The sequence below is a fragment of the Leptonychotes weddellii genome, chromosome 6 (genome assembly GCF_054177405.1).
Source record: "Leptonychotes weddellii isolate Sample4059 chromosome 6, ASM5417740v2, whole genome shotgun sequence".
Taxonomy (NCBI): domain Eukaryota; kingdom Metazoa; phylum Chordata; class Mammalia; order Carnivora; family Phocidae; genus Leptonychotes; species Leptonychotes weddellii.
In genome coordinates this window covers 110,726,676-110,746,592 of record NC_138374.1, presented here as the reverse complement: position 1 = coordinate 110,746,592, position 19,917 = coordinate 110,726,676, and the positions used below count along the sequence as shown (strand labels likewise).

Here is a 19,917-nt window from a genome sequence, read left to right as displayed (position 1 = left end):
AAGATTGCAGACCTCTGAAATGAACTTTGTTCCTACTGAGACAAGGCTTCAGAAGATTTGTTTTTTTCCCATTTGTATGGGCTTCCCACTTATCACTTTCTGTTTTTCTATATCTTTAGAATAGTTTTATATCTTAAGAATCCAATTATCTATATTTTGGTGTGTTTAGATTGGGTTGGGAGTAAAAGACAAGAGACAAAGCCATAAATAGCAAAATCCAAACTAGTGTAATAATTAGCCCATAACCTAAATGTCTATATTAATAATACAGGTTGGTAAATGTCTCTCACAATGTATTTTTAAATTATTTCTCACATAGATCAAGTAGAACTTAAGCTTTATAGTATTTTTTTTGGAAAATCAATTCAATAATGGGAAAATATACTGAGAAAATTCTATTTTAAGGTCCAATGTATAATTCTGCAGGTAATGTATTCTTTCGTTTACAAGTTACACTTTACCCTTCTTCATTTCAAATATTGAAAAATAAGGTGGCTATTGAAGAAGAAGAAGAAAAGAAGAAGAAGAAGAAGGAAGAGGAGGAGAAGGAGAGGAGAGGAAGAAGAAGAAGAAAAAGAAGGGGAGGAGGAGGAAGGGAAGACGGAGAAGGAGAAGAGGAGGGAGGGCAGAAGGAGGAAGAGGAGAAAGAAGGAGGAGGAGGAAGAAAGAAGACAAAGTATCCAGGGCTTTAAGAATTAGATAAAAAGTTTTTATTTATTGCAAAACATAAAACATTCAGCTTCTTGTCCCCAAGAAAAATAACAAAGGAAAAAATCCATTAAACATTCTTGCTCTTCAAAAACAAAATTAATGGAAGTTTGTTTTATGACATTTTGAGATCAAACATATTTCCTAGTGGCTTTTTGGGAGATGGGAAGGAGCGGCTGAGTGGAGACATTGGCTGTCCATGTGGCCCCCATGTGAGGACACTAATGTGAAGGAACTGTGAAATTCTAGATTCTTACATGCAGTTGAAAAAAACAAAACAAAACAAAAACAGAAAAAAATAAAAGAGCTTAAAAAACAATTTGAATAGGAGATAAATGATATTAGAATTAAAGATTATAAAACTCTAAGTGTTCTCTTTTGATAAAAAGATATTTTATGAGAGTGTGTGTTTGTGTTTTTAAGTGAATGGGAGGTAATCCAAATTTATACTCACTTTCAGCTAATAATCTATAAGCAAATAAGTAGTGCAGATCTGTTTACTTAAGGTATAATACATGCTTATTTGATGTCAAATCCTCATACTAATATTCTCTGAAATTAAAACATAAACTCTTATGATTTTAAATTTTACAAAGAAAAACCAAGATAGAGCATATTTAAAAGGGTTGTTTTCCTTTTTCTTAAGATAAAGTTGTTGTTCGAGCATGCCACTTAAAAATCTTTCCTTTCGCTCCCTTCCTCCTTCCTTCCTCTCCTTTTCTTTTTGCTTTTTGTGGTGCATTTTACTAAGAAAAAATGGTGGTAGCTTTAGATGAAAAAATATTTTATTTACTTGTATTTGAAGCTTTGATGCGCAGTTACTAAATTAGCAATAGAAGTGGAGCGTTTGATTTTCACGTTTGTTTCTAGACATAAGAAAAAATGGGTTGTTCCTATTTGGAATTTTGAACTTTAGATTCCTGCAGCTTTTCCTTATGTTTGCAAGGTTTTGTAACAACTACCTGAACACACTCTACTGAGAATTCCAAAACAAACTTTATAAAGTCATAAAGTAAGAAAATTGATGCAGCCTCCAAATTCAGCCTTATTCCTGTGGAAGGATATTTGAAAACAGCTCTGGCATACATTTTTATGCACCAATCTCTGAAATCTTTAAAAATATAAAATATAAAAATATAAAAAGAAAAGGACTGAGTACTGAGCAAATGTTTCATAGGGCAATGTACAAAAGCATGAAAATAACTCCATGCAAATCACCAATCTTTATTCTTTCAAATATTCCTCCAAATGGAAATGTCCTGCACGTGGAAGAATTCTAAAGACTCAACCTCATTAAGTATAGAACTTTGAAAAAAATATATTTTTCCTTTCCCACCCCCACCATCCTATAGACACACAAATTGTCCTAAAGAAGAAATGTTATGTTTTGGAAAAATACACTGTTTTAAAGTATGTAAATATACTGAATTTCAGGAGACATCTGTTATGAATTTCTCGGTGTGCTATATATATATTTTATTCCATTATTTCTTCTAAAGTATTCCAAATTTGTGATAATGGATTTACATCTAATTTTAAATTTTACTATCCATTCCAATAAGATATCTTTAGAAACTATAGAAGCTTGGGGTGCCTGGGTGGCTCAGTTGGTTAAGCAACTGCCTTCAGCTCAGGTCATGATCCTGGAGTTCCAGGATCGAGTCCCGCATGGGGGTCCCTGCTCAGCAGGGGGTCTGCTTCTCCTTCTGCCCCTCCCCCCACTCATGCTCGCTCTCTCTCCCTCTCGCAAATAAATAAAATCTTAAAAAAAAAAAAACGGACGCCTGGGTGGCTCAGTTGGTTAAGCGACTGCCTTCAGCTCAGGTCATGATCCTGGAGTCCCGGATCGAGTCCCGCATCGGGCTACCTGCTCGGCGGGGAGTCTGCTTCTCCCTCTGACGCTCTCCCCTCTCATGCTCTCTCTCACTCTCTCTCTCAAATAAATAAATAGAATCTTTAAAAAAAAAAGAAAAGAAAAGAAACTATAGAAGCTTATGAAAATTGTACTTTCAATGTAATATTGGTTTTAACTGAAGCAAAAAGTTATATTTAAAGGCAGTAGGAAAATTGAAGCCCTTGCCATTATTTCTGCCATGTGCCTCAGGCTATTTCCCATAATAGAAGGGAAAGCTTATTTGTTGATATCTTTTGTCTCCAATAGATATTTTTAGCTTTTTGATACTAATTTTGCATCCCAAAGAAAAGATATTTCTCTGGAGTGCCTTCAAATGTTTCCCATATAGGATGGGAAAACCGTGGTAACTTGAAAGTGCCCATTGAAAGATATTTCACGAAGCTAATCTTGTTTATTGGAGTTACAGTCTTGTAGTTTGTGTCCATAGAACTGCGCACTTTTTATGGTGGTTCTTAAATCAGTATAAGTTAGCAAAATTTTATATCATTCAGGTGACCGTAACAAAACTGGGCAGAGTGTAGAATTGAGAATGTGAAAGAAACTATTTTGAGATGAGCATTTAGGTCAAAAACTCCGTTTCATAGAAATATTTCTGTTGCCCTAAAACAACAAAAAGAATTGAGGGGACTCTTTGACAAGTTATTGCCAAAATTATTTTTTTCATTTTTTGGCAGAAAATAAAAGCTGAAAATAGACTGAAGCATAATATATTTTTATGGCTCTCTCTCCAGAATGACAGAATTTTCTGTAAATCTCATTATGTAAAATATGCCTTCCCTGTGGTAAGTATGAGGTATGGGGAGAAACTAATTGGATTGCTCAAATTAGTCAATATGTCTGAAACTATTTTGGGGATGCTTAGTCTTTTGGGTAACTATATAATACAATTTGTTACTTTCTTGTGAGAATTCTGCTTTTGAGCAACAAGCAGAAATTCAGCATAACATTAAGAAATGCAATTTTAGGCACAATACGATGACCACAGATGAGCATAATGTAAATAGGCATCTCAAAGAGAACGATGTACTGAAAAATAAAGTAAGAGTGATAGCATGACAATGGAATGATTGTTAACTTTTTGGGCATTGATGTAAACTGAGTTTAATAAAAGCAAAAGAAATGTTAGAGAAAGAAGACTCTAGAATAACTTATGATTTTGTTAAGGTCTTTCTAATGGTATCTTCTGTGGAAAATATCTTCTAGCTAAAATGATTTTAATCAAAAAAATAAAATCCCAAAAGGTGAGAATATTTTCCCTTGAGAATATTATAATTGACAGCATCTTAACTATTAGTAAATAAGCCCTTGTGTTTCTTTAAATCAGCTGTGGAATAAATATTCCACTTGCTAAGATTTATTATAAATATCAATATTTATGTTAATCTGACTGATTTTTGGATAAGCATAATCCTATATACACATCTGAACTCCATTGGCTCCTTGTAGTTAATTGCCTCGGAAGGTGGCACCACAGGCCAGGGGATCTGCCTTTGATCACAACGTTTTGGGAATTGTCTTTAAATCCAACTCCATTTATTTTTAAACCCCATTTTTTAATTTAATTTAATTTAAATTCAAGTAGCCAACATATAGTACATCATTATACTGAAAAAAGACAAATCTCCATCCTTTGAGGGTGATTCATATTTCAAGAATAGCTGGAAAACCCATAATGTTACAAAATTTGGTGCATAAAATAGTTTGATCATTGATTCACAAGGACTGGAATAAAACAACTAATCTAATTTTCATCTGTGCTGAATGAAATACCCCTGAAGTTCATTTTGGTGAACAGAACCAGATTAGCTGAATATTTGGTCTGAACACCCACTTAAAGGGAATACTAAAAAAGTAATGAGATGGGAAAATAATTTTTACTGGACCTCAAGGAGGGAACAATATATGGTTAATATATTTAGATAGAGGGCATGAAACTCACCCTAAAGGTATGTTTTGGTAAGAACAGAAGTAGGTAAGGAAGAACTTTTATCTAACCAGAGCACATCGCCGCCTCTCTGCTCTCTTTTATATAGTCTTTTACTAAACAAAACTTGGGGACAGTTAAAGAATATAGTTTTGAATGGATCCCAAAATTATTATACTTCCCATAGTACCCACATGTCTTGTTCAATTGAGATAATATAGAAATATTTTCAAAAATGAAAATATTATCAGAAGTATAAAGTCTCTCAAGAGGTATTTTGGGGCTAGACACATGTTTATGATTGCAATGTTTAAAAACATGATTATCTTTATTCATATCATCTGAAGAAAATATATGGTCCATTGCACAGAAGAGTAAAATTCATAATCTAATAAGATGCTTTATTAAAGAAAAAGAAAGAATTATTTGTCTGAAATTTAACCCCATGCATTGCTTTATATCAATGAATCAGATGGTGGCCAAGATCTCTGATGAGCATTAACCCGTTTGCACTTTTCCACACCAGAACCTTTGAGGATGACTAGCTTCTGTGATTGAGGCTTGAGATTCCAGGCCATCCAGATGTGTGGGGCCCCAACACGGAAGTTAGCTGCTTCTACACTGTTTTATATAAAGTCAGGAAAATGAGGGATAGATGGACATCGACTGTGTCTGGTTGAGCAGTTAGATGTAGATGTGTGCCTGAGAATCAAGGAAGAGACAACAAGCACACATTGAACACATACTATGTTCAAGGAAATACACCAGGTCCTCAGATGACTTAAGACAGTTCCTGACCTCAAAGATCTCACTGTCCAGTGGGGGAAAATAGACAAAGAAAAAGAAGTACACAAAACACTTTCATAAAATTATTTGTGTATCTATTTTTCATTTTCAGAGTCCATTTCACAGAGAAAATATATATAATATTGAAACTAGAATTCTTTGTCTTCTTGCTGTCCATGTTTTTAATCCATTATAATTGCTGCTTCTCCCCTCATTTTAAAGCTCAACAGGCAACACTAAATGGCCTTTAAAAGTCTCAGGGTGTATATGGAACATTATGTTGTCTTCTTGCACAATTGAAAATAATTCTTAGCTAATAATTATGCAACAAAAAGTGTTAAAAATAGATGCTGAGTAATTATACAGAGAGAATTTGATAAGGAGGTGAGGTGGGCAGGAACCATAGAATTCTGTCACTCTCTGATAGCTTGTGTCAGATTATCCAGAACTTTTGAGTTTCTGTGTCAATTGAGTATATAATTTAATATTTTTTAGAGAATAAATATTTGTCTTTATCCTATGGCTATACGATATGTTTATTTGTACAATAATCATCATCATTTCCATAAAGTATTTAAGGAACTTGTGGGCATATCTATAGTCTCATGTCTGAAATTCTTTGACACCTAAATATTTCCCCCCCAAATCTATGCCTTTGAGACCCTTTTGCAGAAGAAATTTAACAGTATTTGCATTTGTGTAATTTACTCATTGCTAGCTTCATGGTTGGAATGTTGCAGCTGTTTAAGCTTCAAGGCAACACTAAAAACTAGTTTTAAGACAGGAAACTGGGAAGAGTAGTGTATTTAATTGGAGTTTCAGAGGGGATGTAAAAAAAAGCAACTAAATTGACTTTGATCCAAGATTATCTGATTAATACCTTCACTGATTAAAAATTATAAGCTATAGGGACACCTGGGTGGCTCAGTTGGTTAAGCATCTGCCTTTGGCTCAGGTCATGATCCCAGGGTCCTGGGATCGAGTCCCACATCGGGCTCTCTGCTCCGCGGGGAGCCTGCTTCTCCCTTTGCCTCTGTCTTTCATGAATAAATAAGTAAAATCTTTAAAAAAAATTATAAGCTATAAAGCCACTCCATTATTAATAGTAAATAACTAATTGTTACAAACAGTTCTACAGAGTGTCACTGTGTCTGTTTCCCTCAGTATTAATCTCCAATAACCATTTATAATTAATACAGGAGAGAGGTTCCTCGTAAATTAAGTCCAAAAGGAATAATTTCAAAAAATATAGTACAATGATATCATATCTTTGCCAGAAACTAAGAGTTTGCTGGCTGGATTAGTGGTGGTGGGAGGGTGCCTTTTCTGGGTTGCAAATAATAAATTCATAAAGATTGCTTAAATCAAATCACAATTTTCCACTTTAACCTAATAATATCAAAGATGGCTTACTTCCATGTCTGATAGACTTTCATATATTTCATGGTACTTTTTGCAAATTTAAGCCATCCAATTTTCTGCAAATACATAAATATGAAAGGAAAGCAGCCCAAAAGTGAAGATTTGAAGATTTAGATGGGAAGGAATCTTTCTTACTATGAAGTCACTTTCTTATTTCTGTCTCTCCCAATCTCAAAAGATTTTAACATACAATAATTTTCATGTAACTTTTTTTTTTAGAGAAGAAACGTTATAAAGAATATAATCAGTCATATAAAATGGTCAACGTATCTGGATTATTGCTACACATTTAATAAGGAATATTCTTACATTGGTACAAACATAAAGTAACCTCTGAATGAGGTCTTTTGTCTTTCCTCTTTTCAATTATGATTTCAGTGATTGAGTTGCCACATGGTCTTATTGTTCAAGAAACAAACTGATATTAATATTTCTTAGAAGAGAAAAACACTGTGGATTTTTAACTAAATATTGAGTTTTTGCCTGTTTATTCTTTTAAAATGCAGAGCGGAGGAAATATTAATGAAGCCCTATAGGAATTAGTCTCTTTGACTAAGAAATAGAATAAAAACTATAAAAATCACAGAATCTTAGGTCGAGACAAGGTCATTTTTCAGGGTTCAAATCAATGCATGGGTCCTTTAGACAATTAATCCAAATATGTCACATGACATACATTTGATGAATACCTGTGGTACGGCATTTCACTTTCATAAGATTTAAAGAGCAATATGATACTTAACTGTAATGGACTCTTGACTTGTGGCTGGAATCCTTTCTCAGCCTAGAAGTCACTGTAGAGAGAACATAGCAGCCTGCTGGTTGTATTAGGTAAAATTCTTGCACAACTTAGGTGATTCATTCTTAAAGGATGAATTCTTATAAAGGTGATTTTGATGGAGCAAAATAAAATCCATGTAATGCATATCAGAACTTAATATCAAAAATTTTTATAAACTTCCATATTTTCCAAATATAGTATTTTATATAACATTAGAGCCATAAGAAATAACCTTTTAATAGAGGAGCAGCTTTGTAGTTAAAATTGTCAAGTTCTGCTAATCTTGTTAATTTTAAATGTCTATGTAGAATAGAAACGTAGAAAGGTATCATAGCTACTTTTATACCATAAATTCTCCTTTTTATTTTCTATTTTTAGTCTGCTTATCCTATTCTACTTATTCTATTTTCTTTTTTTAAAATTTTCAGACTGTACTATTTATAATACATTTTTTGTTTACTATTTTTCATCCCCTTTCCACCATCCTAATCATTGAAACAGTTTTTACTACCAAGTCAGTGCTTACTAAAAGCTCATGGGAAATAAAATAGTATTATATACATTGTTTCACACAGATTGATGTAAAAAACATTTGGTATCCTGTTGATTGAAAGAACAGATGCCCGTATAATTCATGAAGCCAGAAATACTTTCACAATATCTTCCAAAAATAGTAGGGTATTTTAATAACATAGTTAGTGGGGAATGAAGTCAAAAGCTTGGAAGAATTTAAATCGTAGACTGAATTTTGAATGGAACATAGACAATTTGAAAGATGTTTCAATATTTAAGAAATATTATTGTAATCATTCATGTGCAATGTAACATAATAAATCACAACTTAGTGTTTGATTGTTTCACATGAAAATAAAAAGTCTATCGTCTTTTTTTTTTTTTTTTGATTATGCATCTCTGGTCTCTGCGGCAGACAGATGTTTAGCAATCTATATAAGCGAGGTCTGCCTTTTTTCAAAAACTGATACGTTTTTCCTGGAAAAAACACTTATTTTCTTCAATACATGTGTTACTTTTAATTTTCCATAATTAATTTACTTGTTTAAGAATATAGCCATAATAAGACAATTGTGTAACTAACATGGTATGTTTACTGGGAGTTAATTCTCAAATTATTTTAAATATCAGTCAACATGCCTATTCTTTCCAAACTGAGGGATTAATCAACCATTCCTGCAAAGTCTTAGATCAAGGGCATTCACTACATTTCCTTGCTAAAAAGAACCACCTCCAACCATGGCATTGACACAGTTTGTGGAAGTCACAATGGTTATACTATTGGCATAATGAATCTTCATGATGAAAAAATATTTTTTAGCTTCAGTTATGAGTTGAATTTTTCATCATATTCAGCTCACTCCAAACGTCACACTAGTATTATGCCTTTTCTATAAAAAAGAAGTTTTATTCTAGTTAAAAAAAAAGACATTTTTTGTAAATTGGTTATTTACATGATTAACTATTCATAAAGGGATAGTTTAAAATCCCAATATAATTTAATTACAAAATATGCTAATGGATTTTGGAAGAATGTAGTAATGTGTATATTTTCTTTTCTTCTTTTCTTTCTTTTTTTTTGCTTCAGGAAGGAGTTTAAATTTCAGAGCAAAGAAACACTGAAATATTTTCCCAGTAGACAAACCTTCAAACATTAAAAAATACGAAGATTTGATGAATGTTTAAAGATACAATGATACTTAAACGCTAATCTAATTCTATGCATAGTCAATTATATACTTATTTGATTTAAAATAATTTACAACATAACCTCAAAAACAAGAAACTATTTTGAAAGATGAAAAATCGTCCTGAATCCACTCTAGTCCCCACACTGCGCTAATGGGGATTAAGACAGGGATGCATTAGGTTAATCAAGGGCTCCTAACTTCAGGAGCGTTTAAGATTAATTGTAACTTTTAAAGTAGACATCAATCCTCTTTAATACTACCTGTCTTGGAAGAGTTCTCCCTGCCTGTCAGTACCACCTACCAGGTAAGGAACAAACATAGCAGAGTGCTGATCTTACTGGGAATGTTATTGTGCTTTTTTTTTTTTTTAAGTGATATATCTTGAGGCTATTTAGAAAAGAAATCTAACATTTCTCTCTCTCTTTTTTTCATCTTAGAAGTGGGAAAGCAGCTGTTTTTAAAGGGAAGAAGCATTAGAATCTTGGAAGACCTAGATAAAAACCTCTATCCTTTAAAAAATAAGGAATATTATGCTATCCTTTGCAGAAAATATCTATTCTAAAGGATTATTTGGAAATAAATTGAACTAGTGTAGTGAGGATGATTTTATTATCCAGATTTTATCTAGGAAATTAAAGCTCAAAGAAGTTATGTAACCAAGCCAGTGAGTGGCAGATCTCAGTCCATTGACCCAGTTTTGCTGCTCTTAGTTATCTTCCGGTGCTGTCCAATAAAGAATACCTTTCAAATTGCCTCAATACACGTACATGGAAAGCCTTTGTACATATAAACATAGTTTGTATACATTCTCTGCAAAAAAAGTTTTAATCCAGCTGTGATAATGAATGATTACTATAAGGAAAGTAGGAAAAGCAAAAAATATCACTAATGCTAGGCTTTTATTAAAAGTGGCATTCATGTTGGAGTTAAAGGGTTCCTTTTTTTTTTTTTACCTTCTCTATTGGATTAAACTTTGATTTGTGATAGTATATAGTTTTTAAACAAACACACCAATATTTATGTCTATGAACATTTCCAAGAACAAACACCACAAAGATGGCTAGTCTGTAGATTTCCACATCTTTCCAGAAAATGAAATTTCCTTTTAAAATTATAAGGGCCAATAAGTGTCCATTGGACTGATTTGTCTGTGAAAAATATTTTAAAAATCATTCATAGTTTGTTTTGGAACATATACACTATATGGGTTACTTATATATAAATCTAGTTAATATGTATATCAAAAGGCAATCTTTTTTTATTCAGTTGCTGGTAACGTTGCCAAGTAGTACAAAGGTTGTGCTGGAAATGCTTCTTTTCTCCAAAGCAAATTCATAAGATATTTTACGAAGTGAATAGTGTGGAATTATTTCCACAGTTTGTGGAGGGAAGGAAAACCAGAAACGTTCAGGCCCTCTGCTGTCACCAGGGGTTAAAGGCTATCAGGAATTACAAAGCTGTTGGAAAACAAAATTATAGGCCCCTCTGGGGTGTCAGTATTTCAGTAGTAAAAGATGTCTCATCTGAGCCAAGCTCTGGCGTCACTGGCCCTGATTTTTCTGCATTCTCATGAAGAACCAGGTCCAAGTATTCAACTTGGCTCTCTTTGAATCGAGTCAGTTTCTGACCTCTTTGATGCTTTCACTCTTTCTACTGAAGTAGCCAGAAGTCCCAATAATTCCAATTATAATTACCAAGAATGAGCATTTCTGTAATAGGCACTCTAACTATATAATTGGTTAGGTGAAAATGTTAGTGTTGAAACATTTCATGAGATTTCATATCCTGAATAGAGGAAGAAATCGTCCAAGAAAATGGATATGAACCTGAGAAAGGACTCTAGGGGCCTCCAAAATACCACTTAAACTGGCATCTCATTTATTCTGGGTTTTAGAGATGGTGTCACTTTCTTCCAGGGGGCTGGGGAGGGACATGCAATGGCTATTTTTCTAACACAACATTTTCACTTTTTATGTTTCGAAGCAAAGATTCATTTCCATAAACAGAAAATAAAACTGATTAAAATATAAATCTGTTCATGGATATGTGCTGTCCCTAAAATGTTCAAACCAACTAGAATTAATAAAACTCACGTGGTCTCAAAATCTCATTCTCTTTCGTTTGTCCAGATCAACGCCCACATGCTCAATTTAGGTCAAGGCATCAGGCAGAGGAAAGGACTGGAGATTGACATTGAGATGCTCTATTTCACACACTTGCCCTCTGGAAGCACTGGCAGAGGCAGTCACTTAAATTAAATACAGGTCATCAGACAAGATATATAATCTATTCTTAAAACAGACAACTTCAGCATCCCAAATCCCTATGGCCTTTTACTGAGGCACATCACACTACTTCTTCATGTTCCTCTGTCAATTCATGTTAGGGTGTGCTGTGTTGAAAAGTGGTATTTCATGTATTCTGTGACCCTCTTGCTCAAAGCAAAGAAATGGCTTTGGTTTATTTATGACCTACTAACCTTAAGCAAAACTGAAATATTTAATGTTCTCGCAAGCCTAGAGATGAGAAATAAGGGCTAAAATAAATCTGGCCTTTTTGCAAGTTGGTCTTATTCTGTCCACACAACCCTCCAAAATTATGAGGAGATGAATAGAAAGATATTGATCCATAAATGACCTACTGCCGTGGCTCCTTTCATTCAAGGAAAACGATGCAAGTATGCAGGTTGCTACCAAACACACCAATATTCATGTCTGTGAACATTTCCAAGAACAAACATCACAAAGATGGCTAGTCTGTAGATTTCCAAATCTTTCCAGAAAATGAAATTTCCTTTTAAAATTATAAGGGCCAATAAGTGTCCGTTGGACTGATTTGTCTGTGAATTGCCATCTCAAAGAATTCTGGAATTATGAACAATGTGTTCTAAAAAGAGAAACCATATTTTCTTACAGAAAATTTAAATTTCAGTACTGTTGAATCTCAGTGTTTCAAAAATCAGTGTTTTATAGCTAAGGATTAAGTCATGAGAATAAAGGTGTGGAAGAGAGAGATTTAGAAGATACGAGATAATAATTGAAAGCACACATGAATTAGTAGAAAATTAAGTTGACCAGCAAGTAGAACACTTTTTCCATATGGAATAAAAATAACCTAAAGTTTATTCTCTTGTCTGACACAAGGGAACCTGCAAGTAAGAACACAGACATCTTATTTCCACTTCTGGAACATTTACACTGCTCAGAGATGAGATTTTCCCTTCAACAAACTATAACTATATGAAGCATGCACCTAGTTTATCCCAGGGAAAAAAGAAATTAATCACTGTATTTATCATTGCTATTTTATGTGTATATGGCAAGACATCTAATGGCATTTCTTATTGTTATAAGTGAATCATTTTTATAGCTAGGAATTTTAAGTTAATTATATAAAAGACTTGTAGGAAAATATTTTGGAACACAAATAAGAACATAGTTATGCATTGCGATTAATTGTAACTGCCCTAGAGTTTTGCTTATTAGTAAGCCAAATGCATATTTTGTATTAATGCAAAATACACAAGTTAGAGTCTTTTATCATAGCATCCCTATTATAATAATATTAACACATGTAGCAAGAGAGGAAAAGGCATGACGAAAATGGTTGTAAGTTGACCTGCCGCTACTATCGTAAGAGGGGCAAAAGAGCAGGAGTGACGTGCCCTCAGTTGTAATTGATAACACAGACAAACGAATCCGCAGTCCCTTGATAATATTCTTTCCAGCAGCAACCCAGAAATACCCACGGATAAAGCATTCTCCTAAAAAGTTTTATTTTGTAGGAAAAATTTGGTTATTTCAAAAGAATTAAACACTGTAAAATTCAGATTAATCACTAGCTTATATTCTAAGGTTGTCGCCTCAGTACATACTCCCCAGAGATAACTAAAAAATCAGTTTCCACATAAACATTTATCTAGAAGGCACTAAACAATCAATGGCTTTAAGATATTAAAGTGAAATATTAGAATATATAACCATTTAGAGTACATATTTCACTTACATTTCAAGAACAATTGCCTTGGTTGAACAGACCATGATCACCTTCAAAGCACTATTCTAAATTGTTGTGGGTCGTCTTACCCACAGATAATTGTAACCACAGTGGGTGCCGCTTAAGTGTATGAAATAGTGACTTTCTATCCTGGTTTTGATACATACAAAGTGACTTTTTTAATTGAAGCTAAAAAAATTATTGAAAGTGGCTCTAAAAATAGATTCAATAGAATTTGCAATAATTTAAAAATAAGCATAAGTCACAAAGCACTTTGGATAAAAGGAATATGAAAAGAACCCCCCAAAAGTGTTAGGATTTTCACATCCAAAATAGTTAGAAATGAATGGTGTTGTAGCATACCTAGATTGTCTTTACCTTTTACCGTTTTAATGAGATCTTGGTGCCAAAAGCAAAGAAAAATGTGTTGAGCTGATTTCTTCTCTTATTATTTGTTCAGTAGTTTAGAAAATGTACTAATTTTTATAGCCTTTTTAAATTTTATTTTCCTATAACCTATTTTAGAAAAAAAATACTAAATACAAAAAGATAACACTAACATTAATTTGATTTTAGGAAATTTATGAAAATTCTGTTTAATTTGTATAATCTAAATACCTCATGTTTACCTTCTATAAGCATAGCAATATTTAAATTATAAGATATTGTTTTGATTTGATATTTCAGGCTCCTTTGAATAACAAATTCTCCCTGTCATTAAGAGTGAGATAATTTCATCTCTGGAACTAAGCCAAAATAGGCATTTTTTTTTTTTTTTTTTTAGCTCAGTGAAACAGATCCTTTCCTCTCACACAACGTGATGTGGAGGTTTGCCAAACTCTTGGTTGGAAGAATCACATTCTTCTTTCATATTCTTTTGAAATGGCTTAAATGCATAAATGTATGACTAAAGTTACTCTGTTGTTTCTGTCTCCCGCCCCCTTCCAAGACTTACAGATACTATAAAGTCAGCAGAATTCTCAGTGTAGAGGTTGCTTCAGTGAACATTCAACGCTGTCGGTGAGTTTGGAATTAAAATCAAAACCATCGACCGTTGATTGTACCCTATGGCTAACCATCATCATCATCTACTACTCCACGACTTTCAGAATTTGCAGAAGACGGAAAACCAAACCTGGACACCCCAGGATGTTCTCTTCCCCACTCAGAGATTATTTTTTAAAAGGTCACAATCAACATTCATTGCTGTCGGTGGGTTGAACTGTGTGGACAAGCTCACTGAACAATGAATGCAACTGTGGCCCCACTTTTTGCAGACACAATCAAGAGATACCCCACCTTTGAAAGATGTATTGAATGTAGTAATATTGATCTTTAACTTTTCCAATCGGCAGCATCTTCAGGTTTACTTACTCAGCTTTTATTATAATGATCAGATTTGGATGAAAAAGGCACTAGTGCAAGCAAGAATAATACTTCTCTACATTTCTGAATGGCACAGAGCACTTTTTTTAAAAAAAAAAGGTAACCTGTTTTATTCATAGAATCTATAAGATAATCGTTTAAGTGAGCACACCTTCCTACTCTCGCGGTGTAGGTGGCAGAGAAGACAGAAAGAAACACATCAGCACCCATGCCCTTAATAACAATGGCACTTAAAAATATCATTCTATCTCTTATTAGATTTCTTGGTCAAATTAGGACAGAAACACCCGATAATTTTATATTTCTGTTGCTCTGGGTGGGGACTGACTCAAGTAATCCTTCCTCTTGCTATGGTATTTGCTAAGAAGGAAAAAAAATGTATAAATAACTATGTAACTATCGGGACCCTGTGAGAGTCATATGGTAGATTGATTTCTCTAATTAAATCCAACTTTAAGGTAAAACTTTACCCACTTTCTTTATGCTTTGCCTTCCAGGATGCTGATCCATATTATTAGACTTAGAACCATGGTCTATTAATTGCTTCATATTACTCATCTGACTTCTTTACAAAAAGGCTATGTATGTCATGGTTTTTCTGAAATAGTTTGGCTCTCTGTTTTTATATTGAACTATTGTCACTGAATTCTACCACAGCAGTTTTAAGCTTATCATTTGAAATAATAATTATTGTATTGCTATGTGTAATAATAGTAATTATAATAACATAAATCCTTCAAGAATGTTTATGTTTGGAATATTCGGAAGGCTTGGATATTCATATTTTAAAATCTGTCAAATACATTATTCTTTCCATTCCTTGCCCTTTTCAATTTTATTTTCCTTCAAGTCCCATTGCAGAAACCCATTCCTGGGACCCGGCTCCAGATCTCATCATGACCATAAAACATTTCACCACAACCAAGATCTAAACTGTGGTATCTCACTTTCTGCCTATCATTTCCTACTATTCTAGTTCTCACTCTCTTATCCACAAGGCGGCTGCCTTTTCAGTTTTGGTGTTGCTGGGGAAAAAATGTCACACAATCATGTGGATGTATGTTAGTACGTATCCATGGGTTTCCAAGTTCCTTTGTCCCTCAACTCTGACCTAGCATTCTTCTACCCCACTCTCCCCTGTCAGCCCAAATGTTTTCCTCCTTCCTCAGCTGCGTCATCATTCCATTTCCAATGGATGAACTGACTTCTGGTTTTCACTGTGTAGCTTTAGTCCATCAAATTGCTCCCTCGATTTCCTCAGCTATACTTATAAACATATAGGCTCCTGCCCCATAGTTATCTTCCCCCTGTTTTGCTCAGGACACACTTTACTCTATGATATCCCTCTCCTCATTCATTGTCTTGGTTCTTTCCATTTAACATGTGACAAGGTTGGAGCACCTGGGTGGCTCAGTCGGTTAAGCATCTGCCTCTTGATTTTGACTCAGGTCATGATCTCAGGGTCGCGAGATTGAGTCCCAGGTCGGGCTCCATGCTCAATGGGGAGTCTACTTCTCTCTCTCTCTATCCCTCTCCCTGTAATGTGCCTCTCCCTCTGCCCCTCCCCCTGCTTGTGCACTCTCTCTCTCTTTCTCAAATAAATAAATAAATAAATAAATCTTTAAAAAGAAACTTACAAGGTTTAGCTTTCTCTCTTCTCAAGCAAAAAACAAAGGAAATTTAAGAAAAATCTTCTCTGTACTTGCTTCATCCCATTTGTTTCTCCTCTTTAAAGCTGAGACTTTGAATATAGTGTACAGCACTGTCTAAATTTATTGGCTTCCTATTTTCACAATTACCTGTAATTTGTCTTCTTCTTCCATTCCCCTCTCCACTTGTGTATGCTATTGTTCTACTGAAACTGCTCTTGACCAAATCACCAGCAAGCTCCATACTGACAAATACAAATCATACTTTCCTGCTTGGACTCCCCTTGATGTCTGGTCACTACTCAACACTTCTTCCTCCTTTAAAGTCCAGTCTCCATTGACTTTTGTGACCCTAATCTCATTTGAATTTTTCTGCCTTTATAACAGTGATGTCTTTTTTCTTTTTTTAGAAGCCTATCTTAATCTGTTTAATCTACCATTGTTTTCTTGTGAGACACACTGTTGGCTGAAATTTCAGAGTTTCTTCTCTTCTCATACTTCACAATCTTTGAAGGAATTCAGCATATGTATGATGTTTATATCTACTTAGATTCTGCTGATGCTGAAATTTTTGTCTCCAGTCTAGATGTCCCAAATCTGCAAATATAATTGTCTTCTGCTTTTTCCATAGACCCAAGTCCATCCATGGCCACAGCAAACTTAACATCTTTTCCCCAAGAGATAACACCTTTCATCTACTTGACAGTCAAAGCCAGAAATCTTCATATATTGCATCTCCTATCTCTTGCTTTCTGTTCTCTTCTGCACATATAATCACAATGTCCTAAAGATGTGCACTTCTTGGAGCACCTGGCTGGCTCAGTTGGAAGAGCATGCAACTCCTGATCTGGGGGTCATGAGTTCAAGCCCCATGTTGGGCATAGAGATTACTTGAATAAATAAAACTTAAAAAAAAAAAAAAGATGCTCACTTCTTGTGAACTAAAATTCCAATTGTTCTGTGTACTTCTACTACCTAGTTTAGAAACTCATACTTCTTACTTGGACCATTCCAATAGTCTCCTAATTAATTCCTGTCTACAATCAACCATCTGTTCAATATTTTCTCCACAGTATTTTTTAAATTAAAAACTTGATTATGTTATAGAACTCTTTAATGCACTCTGAATAAAGCTTTCTAATATGTTTAATAGATGGATTGTTCTGGTGGAAAAAATGTGAATATTAGCTAAGTAGGAAAAAAATGAAATTTTACCTGGAATTTCACATAATCCCTCAAGATTTAGTTTAGAACATTAAGGAATTAACTGAAATTGTAAAAAATTTTCTAAAGTTACTGTAGTTGAAGATTCACTAATCTTGAAATAGTGAAGAACTTTTTCGATATTAACAGAATCAAAGCAAAAAGAAAAAAAATCATGGGAGGATGTCAAAAAAATACAATAAAAAGACAAATGTCCAAATGGAAAAGAGTATGATCAATAAGCAAGACAAATGAAAATGTGTTTAATACATAAAAATGTAAAAATGTTCTTAATATAGAAAAAGCAATGAGGGAAAAATTAACACCTCAAGAGATAAATGAACAACAGAACCAAAGAGAGAATCACAGAAGAAATGCAAATGAGGGATGTAAATTTTACATATTTTATGTAAAATTCTACTTCACTAATGAAAATTCAAACTTAAAACACTGAAAAGTAATTTATCTTTAGTAAAGCTAATTGATTACAAAAATGACACAGAAACTATTAATGCTGAAATGGATGTTCTCATATCCTAGATATGATTGATTTCTCCTGATACTTACTTCCAAGCTTGATCTTACCGCCTGATTTAAACATGTGATCTCCCCAGCAGTGCCTGATTGACCAAGTGTATGCTCCTGTCCCAAGGGAACCTTTGTAGGCTTGGCAGAAACTTTTATATTTTTTTCTTAGGAATTTGAACTAAAATACACTAAATCAGTCAGGAGGTAGTAGGTGTGTACAAGATCTATAATGTCACAAAGATAAGGGGTGGATTGACATTTTACCCTGCTTATATGTCAGTAAGTCAGAAGTAGAAGGTGGTCAATGAAGAGCAACAATAAAAAGCAGGTGTGAGATATTGTACAGTTCCCTGAGAGATGGATGGGGCAACTTCAGTCCACAAAGTTCCAGGTCTAGAACTCATTTTCCCAGCTGTCTTTGCTGGTTTGTGTGTGTGTGTGTGTGTGTGTGTGTGTGGCTTTTAGATGTCTACAAAATGATTGAAGCCTTGAAATAAACCCTAGTTTATTTGTTAGCTAAGGCTGGTATCTATCCTTTGCCTTCAGAATCATATAATACTCATGAGAGTTTGAACTGATGCTAACTTTATGGAAACAATTTGGCATTATTTATCAAGAATTGTAAAATCTTCATAAACTTTGAATCAATAACTATATTTCCAGGATTCTCTTTAATGTAGATATTCAAAGCAACATTATTTTTAGAAATTTAATAATGGAAACAAGCTATATGTTCAACAGTGGAGAATGGGGCAATGAATTATGACAGGAATATGATAAGAAATAATAATAACCCAAAAATGTTTTCATGAATGGAGAGTCTGCTTATAATTAAGTAAAACTCAGACTGAGGATTAAACCCCAACTTACTAAAAAAAAAAAAAAAACAGCCCTCAAATCCCAACTTACTAAAGGAGAAGCCATGAAGAAATTAGTTAGCCTTCCTAAGCCTCAATTTTCTCAGCTGTATAGTTGGTATAATATTACTTACCTGATAGTGTTGTTTTGAGGATAAATAAAATAATTCATGTCATGACTTTAGTATAATTTCTGACAATTAATAAATATTTAGTAGTAGCAGTGAGTAATAGCAGTAAACTCTATCTTATGTATGACACATTATTTTTATTTAATTCTTAGTGCTGAAATTTTGGTGATTTTTCTTTTCAAATGCATTATATCTTTTCTTCTCCTTTTTTTGCTTTGCTATTTTTTTGTTTTGTTTTATTTTGTTTTGTTTCAAGCTGATAACACATACTTCTTTACTGTCCTAAAAGACAGTAGGTCTTGGGGCACCTGGGTGGCTTAGTCAGTTAAGCATCCTACTCTTGATTTGGGCTCAGGTCATGATCTCAGGGTAGTGAGATCAAGCCCCATGTTGGGCTCATGCTGAGCATAGAGTCTGCTTAAGATTCTCTTTCTGGGGTGCCTGGGTGGCTTAGCCAGTTAATCATCTGCCTTTGGCTTGGGTCATGATCCCAGGGTCCTTGCTCAGTAGGGAGCCTGCTTCTCCCTCTCCCTTTGCTGCTGCTCCCCCTGCTTGTGCTCTCTCTCTCTCTCTGTGTCAAATAAATAAAAAAAATCTTTAAAAAAAAAAAGAGCAAGTGTTTAAACTGAATAATTAAAAAAAAAGATTCTCTCTCTCCCTTTCCCTCTGCCATAACCCCCACCCCCGCCGCTCAAATGGACACACTCCCTGTCTCTAAAAACAAAATAAAAACATTAAAAAAAAAAACAAAACAGTAGGCATTGGTCAATTGCAAAAAGAAATAAAGTTAAATAGAATTATCATTTACTTTATTGAATTTACACAATGATCTAGGTGTCCTTTAATCTTCACAAGAACCATTTGAGGAAGAGATTATTATTTTGAAGATGGGGACAAGACAATAAGTAATATGACCACAGTCACAGAA

At 33.9% G+C, this 19,917-nt stretch overlaps 1 long non-coding RNA gene across 6 annotated transcripts in view; it reads left to right on the top strand.

Moving 5' to 3' along the window:
* LOC115939606 (uncharacterized) overlaps positions 1–19,917 on the top strand; it is a 92,269-nt gene that overhangs the window by 59,540 nt on the left and 12,812 nt on the right. For 4 of the 6 annotated variants that reach the window (XR_014146523.1, XR_014146527.1, XR_014146531.1 and 1 more), the window contains one exon: positions 492–1,012. The exons of the other annotated variants lie outside the window; for them this stretch is intronic. This is a non-coding gene — a long non-coding RNA (uncharacterized LOC115939606). Of the gene's footprint in view, positions 1–491; positions 1,013–19,917 lie in introns of those variants that run through there. 6 annotated transcript variants of the gene reach the window in all.